The sequence below is a fragment of the Molossus molossus genome, unplaced genomic scaffold (genome assembly GCF_014108415.1).
Source record: "Molossus molossus isolate mMolMol1 unplaced genomic scaffold, mMolMol1.p scaffold_m16_p_15, whole genome shotgun sequence".
Lineage (NCBI taxonomy): Eukaryota > Metazoa > Chordata > Mammalia > Chiroptera > Molossidae > Molossus > Molossus molossus.
The window spans coordinates 44,796,993-44,822,910 of NW_023425350.1; the positions used below are offsets into that span (position 1 = coordinate 44,796,993).

At 46.1% G+C, this 25,918-nt stretch overlaps 1 protein-coding gene across 1 annotated transcript in view; it reads left to right on the forward strand.

Moving 5' to 3' along the window:
- The window catches only part of EHBP1 (EH domain binding protein 1), a 602,469-nt gene that overhangs the window by 27,637 nt on the left and 548,914 nt on the right, over positions 1–25,918 (forward strand). Inside the window, exons 4-6 of the mRNA XM_036263545.1 lie at positions 16,283–16,459; positions 19,835–19,902; positions 22,449–22,678. The gene's annotated coding sequence lies outside the window, so the exon portion shown is untranslated. The remainder of the gene's footprint in view (positions 1–16,282; positions 16,460–19,834; positions 19,903–22,448; positions 22,679–25,918) is intronic.

Here is a 25,918-nt window from a genome sequence, read left to right on the forward strand (position 1 = left end):
CAACAAATATTTATTTAGTGCACATTTTTTATGGGCCAGGCACTGTCCTATGACCTGGGGGACCTGGCTGAAAAGAAAAACATCTCCATTCATGCATCTTACATTTTAACTGGGGAGACAGTTATTAGGTTCGTGCATATCTAATATAATGGCAAGTGGTAATATGTGCAATGAAGGGAAATGAAGCAGGGGAATTGTAAAGCCATTTCAGGTAGGGTAATTGATCAGATACACGTTTATAAGCAGGTACCATTTGTGCAGAGACCTAAATGCAGCGAGGGAGAAGGCCAAGTGGAGATCGGAGCGGAGAAGGAATTGCACATAGAAAGGAACAAAGGCTGGCTGTCCTTGTCCCTTCATGCAGATCTTCTTGGGGCTGTGGCTCCAGAATAAGCAGCTATAGGAGATTACACAAGGTACACCAGGGGTCTAGAGTCTGTGAACAGATTTGACATTTATCTCTTCTCTAGTGACCCCTGTTTTTAGCATCCAAAGATATCTTTTTTTCTATCTTTATTGTTGAGAGTATCACAGATGTCCCCCATTTCCCCCCATTGCCCCCCTCCACCTGGTTCTGGCCCCACCCCAGGCCTTCACCACATTATTGTCTGTGTCCATGGATTATGCATATATGTATATAAGGTCTTTGGTTAATCTCTGCCCACTCCCCCTCCCCCTCCCCACTTCCCTCTGAGATCCATCAGTCTGTGCCATACTTCCATACTTCTGGACCTGTTCATTAGTTTATTTTGTTCATTAAATTCCACATATAGCCCTGGCCGGTTTGGCTCAGCAGTTAGAGTGTCGGCCCGCAGTCCAGAGAGACCTAGGTTCGGTTCCCACTAAGGGCATGTACCTCGGTTGCAGTTTGTCCCTGGCCCTGGTTGGGGTCATGTGGGTGGCAGCCACTTGATGTGTCCCTTTCACGTCGATGTTTCTCTCTCTTTCTCTCTCCCCCTCCCACTCTATCTGAACAAAAAATGGAAAAATATTCTCGGGTGAGGATAAAAAAAAAATTCCACATATAAGTGAGTCATATGATACCTGTCTTTCTTTGACTGGCTTATTTCGCTTATCATAATACTCTCCAGGTCCCTTCATGTAATCTCAAATGGTAAGAGATGCTTCTTTTTTTTTACAGCCACATAGTACTCCATTGTGTAAATGTACCAGTTTTTTAATCCATTCATCTACTGATGGGCACTTGAGCTATTTCCAGATCTTAGCTATTGTAAATAGCACTGTTAGGGATATAGGGGTGCATATATTCTTTCTGATTGGGGTTTTGGGATTCTTAGGATATATTTCTAGAAGTGGGATCACTAGGTCAAGCTGCAGTTTGATTTTTAATTTTTTGAGGGAGCTCCATACTGTTTTTCGTGGTGGTTGAGCCAGTCTGCATTCCCACCAGCAGTGTACTAGAGTTCCCTTTTCTCCACATCCTCACCAGCACTTGTTTGCTTGCATCCAAAAATATCTTTATGGAAATCTACCTGCCAACAGCCCACAGAGCATGTGGGGAGGCCATGCTCTAGATTCAGGACCTATGGCTCCCATCCTTCTGAATGCAAAAGCTGACTTTTGATGTGAGAAATTCAACATGCTTCATTGGCTGGGCCAGAGTTTTCTTTCCCCAAATTGCCAGGTTCTCTTCTGTGACCAGTGTTGATCCCATAACTCTGCCTGTGCTTACATCCAGCAGCCCCCGTCTCCAACTGAATGTCTCCACTGACATCAATGCTGAAATAAAAAGAAGAGCAACTCTTTGAGAGAGAATGCCCAAGCCTCAGAGATCGGGTTATTAGCCAGCTCTCCTGCCAGGCTAGCCTGCTCTGTCCTTGGCTCACTTAACAAGCAGAGTAAAGTTCCCAGGTGTTTTTTGCTCATTTTCCAGGTTAATCAACAGCACAATTTGCAGGTGTACTTAGGAAATATCACCTGGAACATTATGTGAGAGTGGGGGGCAGGTGCTAAGCTTATTTCTTGATTTCTGAAGGCTTATGCTCTCTATAGGCAGGGAACCGGTTGTTTATAAGTAAAACTGTTCCAAACTAGACTGCTGTCAGCGCCCTTGGTTTGCTTTTCCAGCAGGAGTCAACAAGAATGAGCCAGTGTTTTCTGAGTGGCCTCTGGGTGGACAAGGTAACTGGTTTCATCGGGTTCGTTGACTCAGCAGGTCAGAAATGCCTGCAGCAAGAAGTCTGAGGACTTGGTATGTTTTTCTCAGGATTTGCACTCACTGTGCCCAAGATGGTTACACGGGTGGGAGTGTCTCAGAGGATATTTTCTAAACTTGGTGGCTAGAGTCAAATGACTTCTACCAAAATATAAAACAAAACAAATAAACAAAATCTCCATTTGAATGTTAGAATCTTCCCAATGAATTTAGTCTTTTTAGTTTTTGTGGTTTCGGCAACTGCTTTATTTAGTGTGTTCCCTACATTTGATGATCTCAGCGAGTTCTCTTCAAGAGGAAATCCTCTGAAGAGGAAGGACAGCTTGTAACCCTCCCTGTGTTAGCAAACGGGTGGAGGCAGCCCGGGCTCTTGCCCCGACTCTCCAGGGTCCCGGGCTCTTGCTCAGGTAATAGTACTGTGCTGTTACAGAGTTCCCAGGGACCCCTGCCGGGGCCTGGGCAAGGCCCACTGGAAAGGTTCCTCCTCTGGCTGAGCCTGTACTGGGCCTGTGCACAGGGAGGGCAGGTCGGCCACAGCTGCCTGGAAGCGAATCCAGCCTGAATCTGGATCAGAAGCCTCAACGGACTCACCTGAAGTAAAATTGGGAACCAGGGCACAGAATCGTTTAGCTGTCCCCTCCCTGCCACGGGAAGCAGACTTCCACTGCCACCTCTGCAGCGAGAGCGAGAGGGGCATTCCCCTCCGTGTGGTTTTCGGATTCAGGAGGATGGGCAGGAGAGGGGGCTGGCAGCGTGGGCAGAGGCTCGGGCGAGGGCACTTGGGAGCTGCCCCTGCGAGGGCAAATCGTTGCAGCGATTCAGGAGGCCCGTGGGCAACATGAATGGTGCCCAGATCAGCCTTTATTGGTAGTTATTAGTTGCTGTTAATGTTGAAGGTTATCCTTTTTCATTTTAAAAAATGGGCTGCCTTAAAGGATACATGATGTGGTCATCCAATCTTTGGGGTACATTTAGGGAATGTGTACAAAGGTGTAGCTCCAGGGATGTTTACTACAGGGCTACTAGGCATAAAGAAAAATTAGAGATAAATTGTGTCCTACAACAGAGGATGAACTAAATCAGTTAAATAAATTATAGTACATCCACATAGTAGAATGCTAGATAGCCATTAAAAATTGGAATGTAGTAAAATATTTAATAGCAGGGAAATATATACCTTTTACTAAGGGAAATGACTAAACAGTATATATAGATTATTATTCAAACCTAGTTTGCAAAGAAAAAAGCCATGAACAAAGTACTGGTTATACATTAAACTGTGGGTGGTTCTCTCTGGGAAGTGGGATTGGAAGTGTCTTCTATACTCTCCTTTATGCTTTTTCTGGATTTCTAAATTTCCTACCATGAACACAGATGTTGTAGGCAGAATAATGACTTCCCAGAGTCCTGACCCTTAGAGTCTGGGAGTCTGTTAGGTTACCTGGCAGGAGAGAGCTCAGTTTGCAGATGGGACTGATGTTAGCAGTCAGCTGGCCTGGAGAAGGGGTGGGGGGTCCTGGGTAAGCCAGGTGGGCCCAGTGCAGCCCCAGGGGTCTTTACGTGAGGACGGCGGAGGCCGAAGAGGGATGCCCTGTGAGAGACTCCAGGCACTGCTGGCCTTGAAGATGGAAGAGTGGCCACAGGTCCAGAAAGGCCAGTGACTCCTAGAGGCTGGAGCACTCAAAGAAGTGGGTCTCACCTGGAGCCCCTGGGAAAAGGACAAAGTCCTGCTGACACCTTGATTGTAGCCCAGTGAGACCCTTGTTGGACTTCTGATCTCCAGAACTGTAAGATAATAAATTTGTGTCCTTTTCAGCCACTAAGTTTGTGGTAATTTGTTACAGCAGCAATACAAAACTAGTACAGTAAATTTCTTTTTTAGTAAAAAAAAAAAAAAGATAATGAAATTTATTTTATTTATTTATTTTATTTTATTTTTTATCCTCACCTGAGGACATTTTTTCTTTTTTGTTGTTGTTGTTGTTGTTCAGTTAGAGTGGGAGGGAGAGAGAGGAAGAGAGAGAGAGAGAGAGAAACATCGACGTGAAAGGGACACATCGAGTGGTTGCCACCCGCACGACCAACCAGGGCCGGGGACAAACTGCAACCCTTAGCGGGAACCGAACCCGGGTCTCTCGGGACCGCAGGCCAACACTCTAACTGCTGAACCAAACCGGACAGGGCTAAAATTAATTTTAAAAGAGAATTAATCACTCCTTGTAATTTAACCCACAGCCATTCAAGGAGGAGGCCTGGCAGTCTTCTTCCTACAAAAAACCTGCATGGGGAGCTCACAGGAATGGCTGGCTGTTGTTTTGTTATTTATAGAAAGTAACAATGCAAGGGATAAATAGATAACCCGGCCAGACAGCAGCCTGAGGACTGTCTTGCAGCCGTGAGCAGAGGCACAGCATGGGTCCAGGGCAGTCTGCACTGTGGGTCCAGAAGACGGAGAACTGGGGGGTTGCTGCTTTTGAGAATTCTGGGAGTAGGAAAGAAACCAAACTAGAAAGGAAACCCTTTCCAAGTGAGTGGAAACTGCCAGGTTGTTCTGTTGGCTTGTGCTGGCAAATCCTGTTCCAGCATCAACAAATAGAAGAGGGGCACTGGGCTTGGCCCACGGGGGCTTTCCCGGCCCCACCCCCGCAGGGAGCTGAGCATGTTTGCAGTCTCACCCTCTCTGGACTGTTCACCGAAGCAACATGCTCAGGCTGGAGTTACAGAGGAGTCTCTTAAAATCCTTTCTGTTTGTTTTGAAGGAACTCTTAAGGAAACGCCAGGCCCTTCGTAAAGGCTGCCGTGAAGAAGGTTTTCAACATCATTTTCGTTTGCTTTGCTAGTGGGTCTAAAACCCACTAGCAAAATTAGTTGCGAAGACTCCCCTTCTGTAGCAGACAGGGCTCTCTGGAAGCAGGTGCTGAGCTGGAGCTTGGTGAGCAGGACATTTACCAGGGACGAACACCCGTGAAGGGCAGGGAGGGGAAGCAGGACCGGGCAGAGGGAGTGGCCACACAGCGAAACAGGGGTGACGGGCATATATGGCCCGTCAGAGTTCTCGGTGGGTGGGCTCCTTCCTGTGATCAGTCTTTGGATGTGGTCATGGCCTCGGTGAGGCAGCTCTCAGCCACTCCCAAAGAAGCAAGAGCCTGTTTGCCGACTGTGGCAAGTGCTTCTCTGAGGGACAATCAGGTTGGCACAGCTCTGTCCACCACACTGTCCCCCAGTGCACCTTGTCCTGCTTACTGGCTTGGACCCACAGTCCTGCTAACCTGTTAGTCCTGCTAAAAGAGAGACTTGGCTCATTTTGCATGGCTCCTGAGAACAAAAGATGACACCATCAGGGAAATGTGCCACAGCTCAGAACAAAAACTGTGTCTTTTTTTTTTGTCTGTTTACAATGGGACAGGACAGCTCCCGAGGTCCTGAGTCACTGGGAAGCTCACACAAAGGCTGGAGACCTGAGTGATGGGATGGAGAAGGGATTTCTACACTGAACCAGAGGGTGGACAGGTTCCTTCTGAGACTCTTATGTCTCTGAGTGTGCGTGGCTAGTGGGGCCATCTCAGATTCTGCCCCAGGGGGCTGCTGTCGGCCATTTGGTGCTCTGCTTGCTGGAGTTACCTCCTGAGGTGATATTTACTTCATGTCAGTCTGTTCGTTGCTTCCAGGTCCTTGTCACAGACAGGGCCCCGCTCCAGTTCAGAGAATTCCTGTAGGCCAGCCCCTTCAGATACAGCCTTCTTCTGCTCACCCCACTTGCTTGGCTCCCAGTCTCAGTCCCCCCTTCCCATTCTGTCCCTTTTGGGTTTGCTGACCTTGTCATGTGACAGTGCCACTGCTACATGGCTCTCGGCCCAGGCCCTGCAGCCCTGAGCATGAGACACTTCCTTCCTTCACCCGCCAATTCCCCAAGACTTTACCGCCCATCCCTGTCCTGGGGCCAGTTCAATCCGTAACAAGCACTGAACATTCCCAATCCCCTTGATGAATGCGACTTCCTTTTATTCGCTTAAGCCACACCTGCCACAGGTTCCAGAAGGTGCCACCTTTTCCTAGTGTTTCAGAATAAACGAACAAGTTGTTCATTTTGTTACTGCTGCTCTTTATTTCATATTATACAGGCAAAATGATGTGACTTATGATGTGTCTTATGTACGTGTGACCACACGTGAGTACCCACCTTCTGTTTAAGAAATAGAAACTTACTGGTACCTTTGAAGTCCCCTATGGTCCCTCTTTTCCAAGACATCTCCTTCCGTGTCTCCCGCAGGCTGCGCAGGGGCCTCTGTCTTGAATTTCAGTGCACTGTTCCTTAGTTTTCCTTTGCATTCTTACGTAAGTATGCATCCGATACAATACGCTCTTTTCTTTCTTTCTGGTAACTACTTTTAAAAATGCTACTATATTTTTCTTCTGTGATGCTTTGTTTTCACCCAATAGTATGTTTCTGAGACCCACTCCCGCTGTGTTGTGGATTTCATATTCCGTCAGGCCCCTCCTCAGTCTTCATCTTTCCCGTGACCCTGTAGGCTGAAGGGTCGTGGGCTTTCGGGTTGTCTTTGTGTATCGGTCGAAGCCACTGGAGCAGGCGGACCAGTGCCCCTGTAGGCCTCGCCCAGGCTTTTTGCACACTTTCCAACTTGTCCAGGCTGGGGAAGGCCATGAGCGCTGGACATCTGTGGCAGAATCTGTTGATTGTGGGCACCTGACTGCACTTCCCCTGTGGAACAAAGACCTTGGCCAGTGGTCACACTTGGGTCACCAGTCACACCTGTGGGGGAAGAAGCTGTCTAGGCCCCTGAGGCATATGGCAGGGATCGTCAGGAAAGCAGCTAAACTGTTCTTTTCCAACCTAATGAAATAAAAACAGTCTCTGAGCAGTAAAGAGTCCTGGATGATACAGGGGGGGAGCCCAGGACATCTGTTTGTCTTTGATTGATGGAGTTGGGGGCATCGTTCAGTTAAGGAGCTTGGTCCTGCATAGTGCTTGGCCTTGGTGCTAAACAAAAGACACAAGGATCCGCCCCAGGCAGTTTTGCTCAGTGGTTAGGGCATCTCCCATGGGCCAGAGAGTCCCAAGTCTCTAAGGGCACATCGTACCTCGGTTGCGGTTCATCCCTGGCCCCGGTTGGGGTTGTGCGGGTGGCAGCCAGTCAGTGTGTCTCTCTCACATCGATGTTTCTGTCTCTCTCTTCCTCCCTCTCTCCCTCCTGCTCTATCTGAAGATAAGTGCGAAAGTGTCCTCAGGTGAGGATAAAAAAAAAAAGACACAAGGATCCTTAGCCTCACGGAACTTTACATAAATAAACAATTGTAGATGTGCACAAACTGAAGTATTTGCTAGATCATCAGGGATACTGCGGGGTGGGGGGATGGGTTTGACCTTAGTAGTCCAGGAGTGCTGCCTAGAGGAGACACGCTGAGTTTTAAAGTCAGGAGAGGGCACTGCAGGCAAAGGAAACTGCCAAGAGCCAAGGTCTGAAAGGGGTTCAGCAGCCTTAGGATGTTGCTTTGACTCTGCAATAGTGCAGAGAAGGTGCTTGGCCCAGAGTGGCGCTGAGAGCCGCAGGGAGTCCTGTGGGGCCGAGGCTGGTGGGAGCAGCCTGAGGCAGGCCCGGGGAAAAGAAGGCAGGTGTCAGTGAACTGGACCCTGAACCAGTGCCACCGTGTCTTCTGCAGGTGGCGGGCCAGGGGAGGGTCTGGCAGGGTGTGCTCCGGTCTTGCATCTTGGGAAGATCATCTAGGAGTTGTGTGGAGGAGGTAGAGTTAAAATCCGGGCACTGCTTAGGAACTTGTCAGAAGAGTGACCTTGAAGTTGTGACTGAGAAGTCAGACAAAGCAGAGAGACACCAGGGTTCCATGGGGCAGCATTGTAAGATCTACAAGGGTGTGTGGTTCTGACAGCCTAGAGAAACATGTTAACAATGACAAAGCTCTTTAGACATAGAAGGAGAAGACATTTATATTCTCTAAAGAGCCAGAAAAATGCAAAGTCTAATCAGCGAAGAAGTCCATTGGCTGTACTCTGACTTGAAATCCTAAGCAGTGATAGGACACACCCCTAAGGAAGGTGGGCTGCCTTTCAGAGTTATCCACAGGAATAGAGTCAAAGCCTGGCCAAAACCTGCTCCACAGATGTCTGAGGAGCAATTTTTCCCCAGGTAAAAAGTTTCCCAACTTCTATGGTAAGAAAAACACGGGCTTTTTATAATCAGATCAACTGGTCTTTTTCCTGGAAATGCAGGTTCAAGCAGACTTGGGTGCAGGCCCAGGAATCTGCATATTTAATAAATGCCCCAGGTGATTCTTATTTTCTGAAAGTCTGGAAACCCCCACTCTGGGAAACTTTATTAAGCCCCCCAAAATTTAAAACTAAGTATAGATGCCTGGCCAGTGTGGTTCAGTGGTTGTGTGTTGACCCATGTATCATGCGGTTGCCAATTCAATTCCTGGTCAGGGCACATGCCCAGGTTTTGGGCCTGATCCCCAGTGGGGGGTGTGCAGGAGACAGTCAACCGATGTTCTCTCTTATCGATGTTTCTATCTCTCTCTTTACCTCTCCCTTCCTCTCTCTCTAAACTCAATAAAGAAAAACAAAAGATTTAAAATAAATAAATAATAAAAGTAATTATGGAAAGGATTTTAAAATAAACCTACAGTGTTGATTCTTTTGTTCTAAGAATACCCTATGCATATTTGGCATTTTAACTACTTATAACATTGAAGAGAATTTGATCTATTAGAGGAAAAGTGAGACTTATAATTCAAATTTAAAAGTATAATTGAGTTAGACTTGTTATTTTAAGTTGAAAGTTTAATAAATTTATATGTGGTGTTGGAAGAGTTAGAACTTAAGTATTACTGTATTTATTAGTATAGCTTATTAGATCTATGTTTTTTAAGTTGTTGATAAGATTTTAAGTCAAACAATTGAGGTATTTAAAAAATTACATATGTTAAATTTGTAAATGTAGTTTTAAATGTTTGAGTGTGTAATTAAGCTTATAAATGGGACTAAATATTAACCAAATACATATTAACTAAAGATATACTTAAAAATATTTGCTATAATTTTGTTTGCTAACGTTATAAATAGGAAAACATATGTTAAGAATCTAAAAGCTAAAGGAAGGTTTTAAACAGATAAATGGATAAACAAAATGTGGTATATATACAGTGGAATATCATTAGCCTTAAAAAGGAAGGAAATTCTGACACATGCTGCAACATGGATGGATCTTGAGGACATAATACTCAGTGAAATAAGCCAGTCACAAAGGCACAAGTAGTATATGATTCCAAGTATATTGGATACCTGGACTAGTCGAACTCACAGAGACAGAAAGTAGAAGGGCGGTTGTCAGGGAATGAGGGAGAGGGGTTAATGGGTACAGAGCTTCAGTTTTGCCAGATAGCAGAGTGCAGTGGTGATGGTGGTGATGGTGGTGATAACACTATGAAGGTACTTAATGCCACAGAATGAACAATGTGCCACTTAAAATGGATAAGATGGAAAAAATATATATAAATAAATGACACCTAAAAATGCTTAGCCCTTAACCTTTAAGAGCTCTGCTTGCTGAAAACATTGCCCAGTAGAGTTTCTCAGAATGATTATTGGTGATATAATCAACAAATTTAAGCATAGTTCATAATACTTTATACTAAATTCTTTATGTTAAAAAAAGCTCAAGGAAGGTTTTTGAATTGATAAGGCTAAAAAGTTATATTGATTTTTAAAAACCAAAGTTATATTTGAATAATATTTTCTATGCAGAAAAACTGCCCACAAGGGCTCCCCCAGGTCACATTGAACATACAACATTATCCTAGATAAGTGAGGATTCTGGGGTTCTCACTGAGGCAATGGTAGAATGGATGATGAGGACAGGGTGTGCACAGAAGTCGTCCTCCAAGGTAGAACAGCTGTGGAAAGCAAGGGAGAGAGGCCCAGGAGGCCAGAACAGCCCCTGGCATTCGGCTTGGCTGCCAGACGGACGGCAGCAGTGCTGATCAAGTCATGGAAGGAACAGACGTGTGGGGAGGGGGCTCTATGTGTCCAGGTGGAAATTGAGCATTCAGCAGCCTGACACTCAGACATGTTGCTTGGGGCCTTTAGTGAAGGAAGGACTTGAAAGTATCAGGGCATGGATGGCGGTCGGAGTGCTGTGTGCCCAGGAGATGACCCTGAGAGATGTGTAGAGGGCCACCTTGACCAAGGACATAACTCTGAGGAGAGCCAACACTTTCAGGGCAGTGGAGCCTGAGTTGGCAAGACTCACTAAGATGGTATAATTTCAGGGCCTTAGACTTCCTCTGTGTCCCACCAGCCCACGCCCTGCCCCCATACTTCTCCAGGACTTTGCCATGCCTGGAGTTCTTCACCTCAGGAAAAGTGTGGCCAGGAGGCTTCACTGTTGCAGTCACAGGCCCGGGGGTTATGTTCAGAGAGGTGACATAAGGAGCGCGATCACAGGAAGGTCAAGCAGCTGATGCCAGCTGGTTCCCTGCGCGCAAGCTCCTGTGAGAGAGGAGGGCATGTGAGCTGTGTCAGAGGAGAGCCGACAGGAGAGCGGCACTGGGCAGGGAGGAAGGGCACAGCAGACGGAGGCTGAGGGCACAAGTGACTCCCAGGTCAAGTAGTTTTCCACATCCATCTTGTTTGTACTACGGGGAATCCCCAGCCTCAGTCCTGCCCAGGCTTGGGTGGTAAGATTCCTGGGAAATAAGTGAAGAGGTGTCTGTGGGTGTGTCCTTTGCTTTCAGCCTCTGGTAAGAGCTGGGGGTGGGGGATGGGAAGAAGTGACTCCATCAGCTTTGGTATGACTCCCCAGGGGTTCTTTTTTCTTTTAAAGAATAGTTTATTGATTTTTAGAGAGAGAAGAAGGGAGAGGAAGAGAAAGAGAAACATCAATGTGAGACTATAATATTGATTGATCAGCTGCCTCCTGCACATCCCCTACTGGGGATCGAGCCTGCAACCCAGGCATGTGCCCTGACTGGGAATTGAACCGGCAACCTTTTGGTGCACAGGACAACGTCCAATCAACTGAGCCACACTGGCCAGGGTGCCCCAGTGGTTGTTAGTGTACATTCCCCCAGTAGTGGTTAAATTCCTCTTGTGGTGGGGCGTCCTGCCCTTCATTGATAATGCAGAACAGGTGCCTTTCAGTTAATTACTCCCCCCCCCCCCCCGCTACCCCAGGCCAGGGCTGCCCAATGGGAGGAGGTGGTGGAGACTTTGTGTGGCCTCAGACCCCTGCTGCTTATAGAGGAAAGGCAATCTCAGCTAGAATGGGGCCCCTGCTCCCCAGTGGCCTTTTTTCCTCTTGGTCTCCCTTATGCCTGATGGCTAGAATTGAAGCTTCCCGGGGCAAGGCCCAGGCCCAAGTTCACAGTCAAGTCTCAGGCCCAGCCTCATGTCTGGTCCACTCTCGGGCCCAGGGAGAAGGTGGTGAGTATACAGGGGTTGTTCAGTTCCTCATTCAGGGAGAGTCTGGTCTGCCACCCTGTTGCTGTCAGAGAGCCCTGGGTTGAGGAGACCATCTAAGAGTGGGTGGCACATGACTGTGCCCATGTGGGGGGTGGGGTTTGCCCCAATTTCCAGACTGCATATCAGTATCTTGAGTGTCCCCAGACAAGGAGGTGAAGCTGAGGGGTAGGTGCCTGGGGCTATCTGCTGATAACTATGCTGGGGAGTGAGGAGGTAGTGGGGGTATGGTGAGCAAAGGCCTCTGTCGTACTTCAGGCCCCTGGATAGTAGTGAGTGACGCTGTGAGCTCTATCCCAAGTTGAACTCTCACTGCATGCCACACACTGTGCCCTTGATCATGATGAATTCTCAAAAGAGCCTTCCTTGAAAGGGGAAGAGCAGCCTTCCTCTTTTCCAAAAATTTCTGCCCACATTTTCTATCAACGCTCATAGAGATCCTACGCTGTGATGACCACAGGCCAGTAAGGCTTAGCCACTGACCTCAGGACGCCTGTCACCTGTGGGGGAGGCTAGGCCAACACCTTCGGCAAAGAAACTATAATGGGCCAGGCAGGCGAGCTCTTGCAGAAGAGGCAGATGACACTGTAAGGACATAGACAAGTCAAGGATGTTTACAAAATGTGTATAAAGTCTAAGTGTTCATCAAATTATGGCACTCCTAAGATCAGGACTAATTATTTTATTCTAGTGTCTTCTATCTTTACCCCCAAACTCCAGGGAGTCACTAGGAAATAAGATCAGAGTTGGCCCTGGTGCCAAGCCTGCTGCAGGCAGCTGAGGTTGGTGGTTCTGTTCTGGAGAATCTTCCTACATAAGGTGGCCTCCAAATTAACTCTGGCATAAAGGATAGGGCTGAGTGCATGGCCCATAGCTTTCTTAGGAACTCAAACCTGATGACACTATTTGATGCAGAGATAAAACCTTGAGGTTGGGCCTTGGGGGAATCCCATTGGCTAATATTTGATCTCTATGGAAGCGTTCCTTCCCCTGCATGGAGCTGTTTCTCAGAGCTGAGCAGCATGGGGCAGCCAAGCACCAGGACCATCCTAAGGGCCCAAATGAATAATCCAAGTAAAGTGAAGAACTCTGCTATTTCTATACTGTCATATCTGTGGGCCTACCGTTAGAAGAGAATACAGCAGCTTTTTTCAGATTTGGCTGAACGTGGAAATTACCTGGGGAGGCTTAGGTTCCAACTTCAGAGATTCTGACTTAATTGGTTTGGGGTGAGGCCTGTTCATTGGGGTATCTACAAGCTTCCCAGGTGATACTAATGTCAAGCCAGTTCTGAGACCACCCCAGTAACATCTGCTTGGCCACCTGGCGTCTCCACTGGGGCTGAACCTCAACCTCCTCTGCATGTCTTCTGGTACTCACTTTACCTTTTGCATCTGTTGTGTTGTCCCTAGAAGAAGGGACAAAGAAGAAGGCTGCTTTTGCTATTCTGGGTGGTATATTTCTAGCAGGCCCAGATTTAGAAGCTTTGGAGGTGAAGGATAAATTTTCTACTGTTATTTTCTTCTTCTTTTTCCAGCTGCATCTAGGCTCTAAATGACCCAGAATGAAGTCCTGTCCTGCTGCTCCCTAGATACCCCTGAAGGCCACTCAGTGAGCAGTGAGTTCCAGAGGCTGGGTATCATCTCTGTGCAGTAGGGGCATACAGCAGCAGACCCTGTGGAATCTTGTTCCAGGCATGGTCTGAGCCCTCACAGGGGACGTTCACAATGTCCTGTAGACTTGCCCTTCTGTTTCTGGTCTGTGATGAGGAGAGACAAGCGTGTAGGGTGATTAGGAACAGTAGTGATTAAGAAGACGATCTAGTGTCCAAACCATGAGAGCAGTTTCACAGGTGGGAAGAAGTGGGAGGGCACATGGGCAGTGTAGTCACGGAAAGCTCCACAGAGGAGGTGAGACTTGAAATTTGAACACTTTGGCCAAGAGAATAAGGGAACCCTTCTTCGAAGCTTAGAGAGATGTTGAAAGGGGAGACGGCACATTATGAGCCAAGATCAGCTATTAGGAGCCACATGGTACAGGCAGGTGCAGGCAAGTTGGTTTTCTTTAAGAAAGTTTCACCCTGGGCTTCTCTGGATAGAAATGAATCAAGGTGATTGTGTAGTTCAACCTATATGAATGGTTCTCAAAGTGAGATGCCCAGAATCATTAGCATCACCTGGGAACTTGGTAGACATACAAATGCTCAGGCCCCACCCCAGACCTACCGAATTAACTCTGGAGGAGGGGCTTAGTAAATTATTTCTCACAAGCCCTCCATGTGATTCTGAGGTTTGCTCAAGTTTGAAAGCTACTGTCCTGCTCTCATCCATGTCTGCTATGTGGACTCTGCTTATTATCCTCAGAAATAAGGGACATGGTTGTTCTGGTTTTTATGTAACATATTAGGTTGAAACCTCCTCCAGTAACTCCTCCTACTGGTTGTCTAATGACTGACCTTATGTAATTACTGACCACTGTTCAAGTAACAGAGTGTCCAATAGTTGACAGACACTTATTTACATATCCAGTCAAAATTTATTGAGTGGCTGCCATTTGCTAGGCACTGTTCTAGGGGAAGGGAATTCTATTCTGAGGGAACGCTGTTCTAAGCCCTGGGAATGCAGCAATGAACAAGATCAAAGTGGGTTCTTCAAGTGAGGGTGGTGGTCTAGTGAGGATGGTGATCCACTCATTAAACATAAAAAAATATCTAGCAGTTCTAAGTTCTGGGAATAAAAGCATAAGAAAGTGTTGGTCTGTGTTTGTGTCTATTTTTGACTGAGGTCATATCTGAGCGGAAACCTGGTTGAAATGCGGGAGAAAGACACATGAAGAACTTGAGGGAAAGCCCCCCAGGAATGGGGAACAGAAGTGCCAAGTCTCTGATGTAAGAATGAGCTTCACAGGCTTTAGGAACAGAAAGGGAGACAGCACAGAGGCGGAGACATGAGCAAGGTGGAGAGATGCAGGTCCAGGAGGCAACTAACTGCCAGATGATGAAAGGCTTTGAATATCCTGTTCAGGTGTCAGGATTTCACTTGGTATGGGAGCAGGCCCCTGCAGGGTTTTGAGGATGTGAACGAGGTGGTATCTCTTTGAATAAAAATCACTCTGAAGTGTAGACCATCCCATAAGAGTAGAAGCAGGGCGACAAGTTAGGAGAGTACTAGAATAATCCAAGTGAGAGATGTAGTATCAAGATGGGAGTACAATGTAGTTGGGTTCTGGGTATTTTGACAGAGGAGCCAACAGGACATGTTGATAGATTAGTTTGGGGTTGAGAAGGATCAACAGTGACTTCTGGGTTTAGGAGCCTTTTTCTCTGGTCGAAAGGCCTCTGGCCCCCCCACCCCCCAGTTCCACACCTATAGAAGGGATGGGGACAACATGGGGGATTTAGAGAATCTCTCCCTTCCTCTAAACTCTGACACTAGCCCTCTTATATGCTTCTTTCCTTATAAACATTATTTTGCCCATAACTGGACTGTGTTCTCAAAGGCTTCATCTTAAGCTTGTCTGAATCCCCCACCCCATCCACTCCCAATAGAATAAAAATAGTTGTGAGAAAACATAGAAAAGCATGCTATGGATTAAACCTTGGCTTAAACCCTTTGAAACAGAAAGGGCAGTCTTAAAGATAAGGAAACTGAAATTCAGGGAGTAAAACTACTTGCCTGATAATAGCTTCTTAAGAGCACTTCCTACCTGCTAGGGAGTTTGGGGTTCTTTGAACACCCCCAGCATGCCCTCTCTAGAGGTCACTCTCTCAGAACCTCCATGTATTCACCAACCTGGAAGCTCCCTTAATCCTGTATTTTTGGGTTTTTATGGAGGCTTCATTACATAGGCATGACTAATTAAATCATTGGCCATTGGTGATTGAACTCAGCCTGCAGTTTCTCTTTCTTTCCTGGAAGTTGGGGACTGGGATCTGAACGTTCCAACTCTCCAATCATTGGTTCCCCTGCCAACTAGCCCTCATTGTTAAGTGACCTAGAAGCAGTCCAAAACTCACTTCATTAGCATAACAAAAGACACGTTATCACACTCATCACTTAGGAAATCCCAAGGGGTTTAGTAGTTTTCCTGCCAGGAACAGGGAAGAGGACCAAATATAGGAAAAAAAAAAAAAATATATATATATATATTTTTTTTTAAATAAAATATATATATATATTTTATTACAAATCTTACTGTCACAGGTGCCAAAAGGCTGAGCTAGGTGTAGCACTTAAAACTTTTCAATTTGTCTTCTTGCTGAGCATCGCTGTCCCCCTGCAATCTCTTCTCAGCAGGTTCCAGGGCTGCTTTTCAATGTCTTCTATGAAGATGACTTTCCTCTGAGTGACGCCAGGCCCTACCCACTCCATTCTCCCCTCCTCTGGGAGACTCGGTCCTAAATGCCAGCTCAGGGGAGAATCAACTCCTATGAGCTGGATGTGATGTCTTTTTCTCTTATTTTTTTTAAACCGCTCTCTTCACACCTCCTTAGCAACTGGAATGCACTTGTGTCCTGGACCAAGTACAGGAAAGGTGTGCAAAAGGCAAAAATGTGAGCACTCACCTGAACAGGTTTTCTTCCCAGTGCCTCTAACCCTATTCTTTTTCTCCTGCAGGAATCAGACTTTCTTCGCTAGAAACCTGTATCCCCATGAAACACTGCCATGTCATCCTGAAAGGCAAGGTGGCCAAATTCTCCCTCCCAGTGATGCCAAGTCAGTTTCCTCAGAACATCAGGTGCAGTTGGACCATTTGGCCTGGCCCCAAAGCCATGTCGCTGTCTGTGTCCACAGGTTTAGGGTTACGGGGAACTTTGGCTGTGGATCAGACTCTGACAAGATCGTGTTTCAGAGGGTGCCCTGTGTGGTAGCAGACCCATGGTCTAGTCCTGATGGAAGAAGAGGGTGCATGTTTATGCCACCCAAGCTCTGGCTCTGCATTTGGTCTTGCTGTTTAAGAACTACACTCGAGGTGGGCAATGTAGACATTTCAGGAGGAAGTATTATATCTGCCAAGATCCTAAAGCAGATTCAGGGAAAAAGATCATGAAGCTTCAGATTAGAAAGTCTCCTATCTCATTTCAAAGAACTTCCTTCATACTCACTGTTAGCACCTCTCAGAAGAAACGTGGGGTCTCTGGAACTTCTGTGTCCCATCTGGTTCAACCAAGCTCCCTCACATTACTACCACACCTGCAGCAGATGGCATCCTGGACACCAACTCTCTAGAAATAAGTGAGAAGCATCTTTGGAAAACAGCCTCTTCCTCAGCCCCAGTAGAAACAGTAGTCTTCACTACCAGGTGGGCAGAGACCCCAGAAAAAAGTGTAGTTGTCTGGCCCTCAGCCAGCAGAGAAGCCCCTTCTAACACTGTGGTTCCTACAACAAGCTTTGTGGTGGTCATTGGGCAGTTTGGCCCTCACTTGTAGAATGGGGAAGGCCAGAGAGTGCTCTGAGGATGGCCAGCCACAAGGCCAATCCCTGTTTGATTCACTGGGATCAGTTAACCACTCAAATTTGGGATGACAGGAAAGGACTCACCCTGGGAAGGGGAGCCACTTTCTCTCAGCCCTTGTCTGGTGGGGGAGGGCATTCCTAGAGCAGGAAAGCAACTACCTGTGTAAACAAGAGTCTTACCTGTTGAAACACCATGACTTTTTATGGGACAAGTTTGCTACTGGGTCCCATCTCTCCCTGGAGTACAGGCTGTATCCTGTCCCTGTCATCACACAGCTTTCTGATATCTCCAGGTCTTCCCTTCCTGGGTCTCAAGCTGAGAGCTTTCTGGCTGACTTGCTTTGGGGAAATTCTTGATGTTCCTGCAGACCACTAATTTCTGCCATCAAGGGGCTTGCTTGGCTAGGTGCTGGGCTCATCTTCAATGGGGCAGGAGTCACCTTGGCTGCTGCATCTCTGCGTGGTGAACTGTGGACACCACCTACTCTCCCGTGGTCTTCAGGTGGCTCCCCCTGCAGCAGAGTCCTATTTTATCCATCGGATAGCCTTGTCCTCACCCCTTCCAAAGCCAGGACAGACAGACAGCCTGCCCCAGAGTGTGATCTCTAAGGATGTCTCCTTGTGATATCATGGGGGTCTTATAGAAGGAGACCCACACACACTTCCTGGAGTCCAGAGGAGTGTCCACAGAACCACTGGAGAGCCTGGCCAGAGTGACACTGACAATGGCCCCCACCAAGTTCCCCCAGAGACAACTCCTGAGTGTGTTCCCCAACCCACACTGATTTTCCTACCCTCAGCCCATGACAAAATTCCTGGGACCCCAGAGGGGACTGTGGAGATATCTTCATCAGCTTGGTGGCTGTTGTCAGGTTTACAAGTTGCCTTCAGATGCCCTGTCTGAGCCAGGAGAGGAGGTGTACCTCCATCTCAGCTCCTTAAGTCCAGCCATGCCCCCAGGACTTGTTCAGTCAAGGAAAGAGCAGGATGGCTGTTGGCTTAAAGAAACAATCATTTTTTTATCTCACTTTAGTGGGTGAAAAATTTAGGCAGGTGTCAGCTGAGCAGTTCTCCCACTCCATGTAGAATGGACAGAAGTTTCTTGGTGGTATTTACTGAAATCTGGGCTGGTTTGGGGGGGTCCAAGATGGCTTTACTCATGCATTTAACCATGAATGTTGTTGGGGACAACTGGAAGGCTGGGTGCAAATGTGTCCCTCTTTCTCTATGTAGCTTGAGACCTCTCAGAGGTCGGATTTTTTACAAGGTGGCTGAGTTTCTTCAGACAAGTTTCCAAGAGACCAAGGTGGAAGCTGAAAGGCTGCTTCTGACTTATCCTTGAGGTCATGCAACACGATTTCCTCTATGGCCTATTGGTTAAGCAAGTTGCTGAGGCCAGTCCAGATTCAAGGGGAGAAGAATTAGATTCCACCTTTTGTTAGGTGGAGTAGCAGAGGTTTTATGGCCACCTTTAGTTACTTCTTTGTGCTCCTGGATCTGTGGATGCATGTGTTTATGCGAGAAAACTTAGTCTTTTCTTCCTCAGATACTCCTTTTCCGCTATTCTCTGCTTGTTTTTTTCTGGGACTCCAATTCTATAGGTAAGACTTTCTTATTCAATCTTCCAAATCTCTTAACTTCTTTTATATTTTCATCTTCTTGTGTCTCTGTGCTGCACCATGGAGGAGTTATTTGGTTCATTTATTATAAAATTTCTGACGTTGGAGTCTGATGTTTGTCACACGAGCCTTGGCTGTCCATGTGGTGCTGCTCTCCAGGAGAATGACCTCCAGACCCACCAGCGAGGCCAGTACTGTGTCTTTGCTGAGCCCAGGAGGGAATCACCCATGAACCTTGGTAGTGAGCAGCCTCATTCTGTCCTGGCCCCAAAGTGGCAGCTCCAAACCATCTCACACCTGAGTGTCACCTGTGAGGGTCTGAGAAGCAGAGGAGCAGAGGCTGAGGGGCTCACTAGAATAAGGAATGAGGAAGCCCTGGGAGCTGGAGTGCATCTGCCCCTCCCACTTTTACTACCCCCACCCCCACCCCATCCTTTCTACCTGCTGGGAAAGAAGAGCCTTTGCTCATGGGCGAAACCGTAATAGCCCCAAGGCTGCAGCTAAGAAGACATGGGATGGATAGCCCTCTGACTCAGTTTTGTTCTCAGAAATAAAAATAAATCTTTCCTCATAAGAGAGGGAGTAAATGCCAGTTGAAAATCTACTATATAAAACACTGCTATTCACAAATGCTCTACTGCTAATCTCTCAATAATCTTGAAATTGGTGGTAGGATCTCCATTTTACAGGTCAGGTAACTGAGGCTGAGGATGAAGGAACTCAAGCACACATACAGCCTCATAAGATGTTTTAGTTTAAGTGTAGCAACTGGAGCCAGATTCAGCTTGGGTTTGAATCCTGGATCTGCAGCTTTCTAACTGTGTGACCCTGGGAAGGTCATTTAACCTCTCTGTTTTATATTCCATAAAATAGAAATGATACAATCTCATAGGGTTCTAAGGATTAACCAACTTAATTATAGAGTGCATATTGAACGTCAGTACCTTGGCACAGAATGTGAGCTAAATATGTTTTGTCTAGCATTAAAACCATTATCGATGTCTGAACTAACTTTGGGACACTAGAGGGATTTGATTCCTATAAGCAGGAAAGCAAAACTAATTTCTCTTTTACTTTCTCCTGTTATTTATAGAGATGTAACAATATTTTCCTCACTTCCTGGAAATGGCTCTGTTCTAGCATTTCAACATAATCCAGGAGGTAAGAGTTTATAATTGCAGAGTATTAGATATGTTCCAAACCCATTAATCATGTTCAGAGACCTGGATCCTCTAAAGCCCTCTTATAAGCTGAGAGCAGAAGACAAGCTGTATATTCAGACCACAGACCACTGTCTTCACGAGTTGTATCAGGGAATTGATCAGAAATCAGCCTTTCTGATCCAGATTTCCACCGATGTGCCTTCCCAACTTTACAAATACACAGACTTACTATACTTTTAGTGTATTGTATCTAAGGTTTTGTGTTTATCAGGCTTAACCTCATCCAAGGGCCATTGTGTCACAATCCATTCCCAAGTCTTGTATAAAAAACAGAAATATAAGAGATGAGAGCACACTTTAGGTCAATAGGGCGGGGGGGGGGGGGGGGATAAAAGTCCTGAGGCTGGTGATACTGAAGTAATATTGCTACGCTTTGTTGAAGATTAGGCACAATTCAGCTAGGATCATGTAAACTAGGAAAAGTCCCTCAATGCTAGTCCATGTCATTTCCCATGGAGAGCAGGCCCCTTCTCAGTCTTCATCATGGAAAACTTAATGCTTGTGCCCGGCTGGTTTGACTCAGTGGATTGACTGTTGTCCTATGGGCTGAAAGGTCCTGGTTCAATTCCTGGTCAGGCCACATGCCCAGGTTTTGGGTTTGATCCCCAGTAGGGGGTGTGCAGGAGGCAGCCGATCAATGTTTCTCTCTCACATTAATATTTCTATCTCTCTCTAAAAATTTATAAAAACATATTTTTTTTAAAAAGAAAACTTGGAGAAAATGAACACATGGGACTACATCAAACTCTAAAGCTTCTGCACAGCAAAAGATACAATCATCAAAATGGAAAGGCAACTCACTGTATGGGAGAGCATAATTGCCAATGATGTATCAGATAAGGGGTTAATTTCCAATATAAATAGAGTGCTCATACAACTCAACAAAAGGAAGATAAAGAACCCAATTAAAAAATGGGCAGAGGAGCTGAATAGACACCTCTCCAAACAGGACATACAAATGGCCAAGAGACATATGAAAAAATGCTCAACATCACTAATCGTCAGAGAGATGCAAATTAAAACAACAATGAGGTATCACCTCACACCTGTCAGAAAAGCCGCCATCAACAACTCATCAAACAACAAGTGTTGGCGAGGGTGTGGAGAAAAGGGGACTCTAGTACACTGCTGGTGGGAATGCAGACTGGTGCAACCACTATGGAAAACAATATGGTGTTACCTGAAAAAATTAAAAATTGAACTTCCATTTGACCCAGTGATCCCACTTCTAGGAATATACCCTAAGAAGTCTGAAACACCAATCAGAAAGAATATATGTACCCCCATGTGTGTAGCAGCACTATTTGCAATAGCTAAGATCTGGAAACAGCCCAAATGTCCATCAGTTGATGAATGGATAAAAAAGCTGTGGTACATGTACACAATGGAGTACTATGCAGCTGTAAGAAAGAAAGATCTCTTATCCTTTGAGATGACATGAAGGGACCTAGAAAGTATCATCCTAAGTGAAACAAGCCAAGCAGAGAAAGACAAATATCACATGATCTCACTTATTTGTGGAATATAATGAACATAACAGTCTGAGGAATGGGGTAGTACCAGAGATGTGGAAGTGGGGTACAGACTGACAGTCCCCAGAAAAGGGAGTAGGAGGGAGATAAACCACAGAACTTATATGCATGTATGCATGAACAATGGACATGGACAAAAAAGCTGGGGACAGGGTGAGGAGGGAGGGGGAGATCAGTGGGGTAATAGGAGAAACATCTGTGACAAAAATAAATAAACAAATTATAAAATATATTAAAAAATAATAAAAATAAATAAAAAAGAAAAATTGCCCTGGTCGGTTTGCCTCGGTGGTTAGAGTGTCGGCCTGTGGTCCAGAGAGACCTGGGTTCAGTTCCCGCTAAGGGCACGTACCTCGGTTGCAGTTTGTCCCCGGCCCAGGGCCATGCGGGAGGCAGCCACTCGATGTGTCCCTTATGTTTCTCTCTCTCTCCTCCTCTCTCCCTCCCGCTCTATCTGAACCAAAAAATGGAAAAATGTCCCTGGTGAGAATAAAAAAAAGAAAAAGAAAACTTATGTTTGTCCCCCACCCCCAAGGAAGATTGGCTAATGCACCCATTTCTGTGTCCAATTTTACTGCACTCCCACTGTGGATGAGGCGCTGTCCTGGGTTCAAGAGCAAACTGAAAAGACGATTCCCTTCCTCGTGAAGTTTACAGTCTAGTCAGGAGACAAACAAGGAAACTATGAAGCATATTAGTTGATGTCATATTCTATGGAGAAAAATCAGGGAAAAGGGATGCAAGGGGTGGTGAGACACGTGGGAGAGGAGAGGAGGCTTCCAGATGTTGCTGAGCCCCAAGGCAGGGCTGTGCCTGATGTGTACAAGGAGCAGCATGTAGACCAGCAAGAGGGGGAAAGGCAGAGGATGAGCCTTGAATAGCCTGGAAGACAGGGTGCAGAAGGGGCTAGATAGAGAAACTAACCAGAAGAGTCTATTTGTTCTGTTTCTAGATGTGAACAAGTGTGGAATTGGCCCGGAGCTCTGCGCTGATATAGCAGAATGTGTCAACGGACTTGGCTCTTCTCCTGCCACTGCCAAAAGGGTTATGAAGACCGTGTCCCCACGCAGCCTGCATGCTTTGTGTGTGTGCTCCTCACACAAGTGTTGGCTGCCCGAATGCCCTCCTGTTTGGTAGAATTACGAGGTGCTGGGATCTCCCAAGAGACCTGTCTGTCCTCAGGTCAGCTCTCATTCTGATGCCTCTGGCCACGAATACCCAAGAAAACATTCTCTGAAGATTACAAAGTTCAGGAATTGTTCTAGAACTTGGAACAGGTGTAAAATCAAGAGAATCTTTATTGTACTGATTTTTCTTTTGCAAACTTTAGCTTTGGAGTACTTCCATAAGGATGCTATTTCTGATTCTGATCAAAGAAGATGTGCATAAGAATTAACTTGAACATCCGGTTGTTTCCCCCACAGCCCCTTCCTGTGTGTCCTTGCTTTAAACGTTTTCTTGCCGAAGACAACATGGGGCTGGGACTTGCAATGAACAATTGAATGAGCTCCTTCTGAACAGGTCCAGATAGAGCCCTTGGTAATGAATTGGCTAATGGTCTTCTCCTGGCCTTTGCCGTTTTAAGGAGTTACTGCTGGTGATGGTAACTCATTCGGTGCAGTTACCTAGGAAATCATGTAAAGTGCCTGGTCAGTAGACACAATTTCTTTTTCCATCATGCTAACTTGCTATGTAAGCTTGGTCCTTGGGTCTCAATAACCCTTTGCAATGACGGGTTTAACTAGATGTCAAAGGTTTTGTCTAGCTCTCTGAGGTTAGATGCTGAAATTCCAGCAAAGATGCCATTTACCACAATCATTTTCCACTAGACTCTAAGGGCAGGTGGGTGATCCTGCAAAGCTGTTGGCAAAGTTCATTGGGTATTTGTGTGTGTGTGTGTGTGGTGTTGCTTAGTTCTTATATTTCAAGAGAAATTTTAATTTTGCACAAAATAGAGGCTCAATGTGTATTAATTCAATGGCTTGATTTAGTTGTGACTGACTAGAAACCTAGTTGTGACTGACAATTTGTAATTGTTGGTTCACAATCTCAGGAGCTGCCCTAGTGAAATTAGAAACTGGCCCTCATACACAGATGGCAAGGAGAGACTGGAAAAAGAGACAGACCACCCCAGATTGTAGGTGGCAGCTTTAATAAACAAGGGAACTTACCAATGAGGCTTGTCTTGGGCAGTCACAAGATGAGCAAATCTCACCTGCCTGTCAGAATCTTGAAAGTTCGTATAGAGGCCTTAAGAGGGTTCAGTCACATATACCATCTGTGTGGTCCCAACAACACATTACCCTCTCAAGGCTACATCCTTGAAACGGCTCCTAGTGTGGGGACAGTGGGTAGAACACATACTCCAAGGACAGGGGAGGGGGCGAGGAGCCTCTGATTGCCCAGGTCCAGCTCTTGGGTCAACCTACTGCCATGTCCTTTCAATGAGCTCCTCCAACAGTAACTTTTCATGTCGTTTCTCTTCCCCTGCCTTCCCAAGCGTCCAGATAAGGCAGCGTCTTCATTGTTCGGGCTGCTATAACAAAATGCCATAGACTGGGTGGCTTACAGCAACATTTTGTCACAGTTCTGGAATCCTGGACATCCAAGATCAAGGCCCTGAAAGAGCCAGTGTCTGATGAGAAACATTCCTGGTTCTGAGACAGACATCTTACTGCGTCCTTACATGGCAGAAGGCGGCAGGGGGTCTCCCTGGGACCACTTCTGTAAGGACACTAATCCCATTTATGAGGGCTTCACCCTCGTGACCTCACCCAAAGGCCCACCTCTTAATACCACCATATTGGGGGTTAGGACTACATTAAGATTTTGGAGGTGACATAAACATTCAGTCCGTTGCAGACAGTGACTAGAGTTATGGTAAAATAAGGAGATCTGGCATCTGTGGATTTTGCTCTAAGGGTTGTTTCTAGATGGTATGAAAACTAATTCTAGTTCTTTGAGTCTATATTAAGTTACATCATGATAGAATCCATTCTGAAATACAGCTGGCCTTTGTGCTTCTCTGGGTGCATGGTCTGTCATTTTAAAAACAAAGAATTAACTTCTAACATGCCTATGATGGAAGGCTTTTAGTCACTAACTCACAGACCATTTAGATTCGCATCACAAAGGGATGTTGGACATTTTCCCAAGTTAATTCTGAGTGTGTGCACAGGGTTCTTGAGGGAGGTATATGGCAAAAGTTGGTGACAAGTCCTTATGTTACCAGATTTATTTTATTCCATATCTGGCTTTGGCCTTTGATAAAATATCAGTGGTTAGTTTATATGTTTATTCTGTCAAGAAGTTACCTACTATGTGCCAGGCAATATGCTAGGGACCAGGGGCATAAATGTATAAATCACTGAAGGTGCTTTTGAGAGCCTATTAAGTAATGGAACATAAGATTGTCATTCCTCTTTCTCTCTCTCCCTCTCTTGCTCTCTCTCTCATGTTCCCTTGTATTTCAGGAGTTGGGTTATCATTTACCTGGATCTGCTGGAGCCGTTTTGTTTACTGCTGTCTTGCTCATGTTGGCTATTGGCCTTGTGTGGCTCATGACTAGATCCTACAGTAAGAAGGCATATTCTCACCCTGTCAGTGTGGCTTAGTGGTTGAGTGTTTATCCATGCACCAAGAGGTCACTGGTTAAATTCCTGGTCAGGGCACATGTTGTGGGCCAAATCTCCAGTGGGGGGCATGCAGGAGGCGGCCAATGTTCTCTCTCATCGATGTTTCTCTCTCCCTCTCCCTTCCTCTCTCTCTAAAAATCAATTAAAAAAAAAAGAAGGCAAATTCTCTGGGTCAGAATGTGGCACCACCCAAGTACCTACCTATGGTACCTGGAACCAACTTACAAAGTTGAATGACTTAGGTGGTGGACAGACTAAGAAACCATTAACATGGTTTAGTAACTCACTTGACTTCAGCACTTTTCTCCCCTTTTAAGCGTGAAGAAATTCCCCTAAGAACTGGGGTGAGAAACTCTTTTTCCTTTATCCTGGGTAGTATATTATTGGGTAACGAATTTGTATTTTGGAGAGACTGTCTTCTGTTTTTGCTTTGTTTTGGTCATTGTAAATGCCAGGCTGATGTTAGAGCCCTACAACCTAAACTTAAATAAAAGAAACCCTTCTGTGTAGTAAAACAACAACTCTGGCTGGGCCAGTGTGTCTCAGTGATTGAGCATTGACCCATACACCAAGAGGTCACTGGTTCGATTCCTGGTCAGGGCACATGCCCAGATTGTGGGCCTGATCCCCAGTGGGGGGCATGCAGGAGGCAGCCAATTGATGTTCTCTCCCATTGAGATCTCTCTCTCTCTCTCTCTCTCTCTCCCTCTCTCTCCCTTCCTCTCTCTCTCTGAGCAATAAAGAAAAAAAAATTATTGGATAAAACAACAACAACAACAACTTTGTG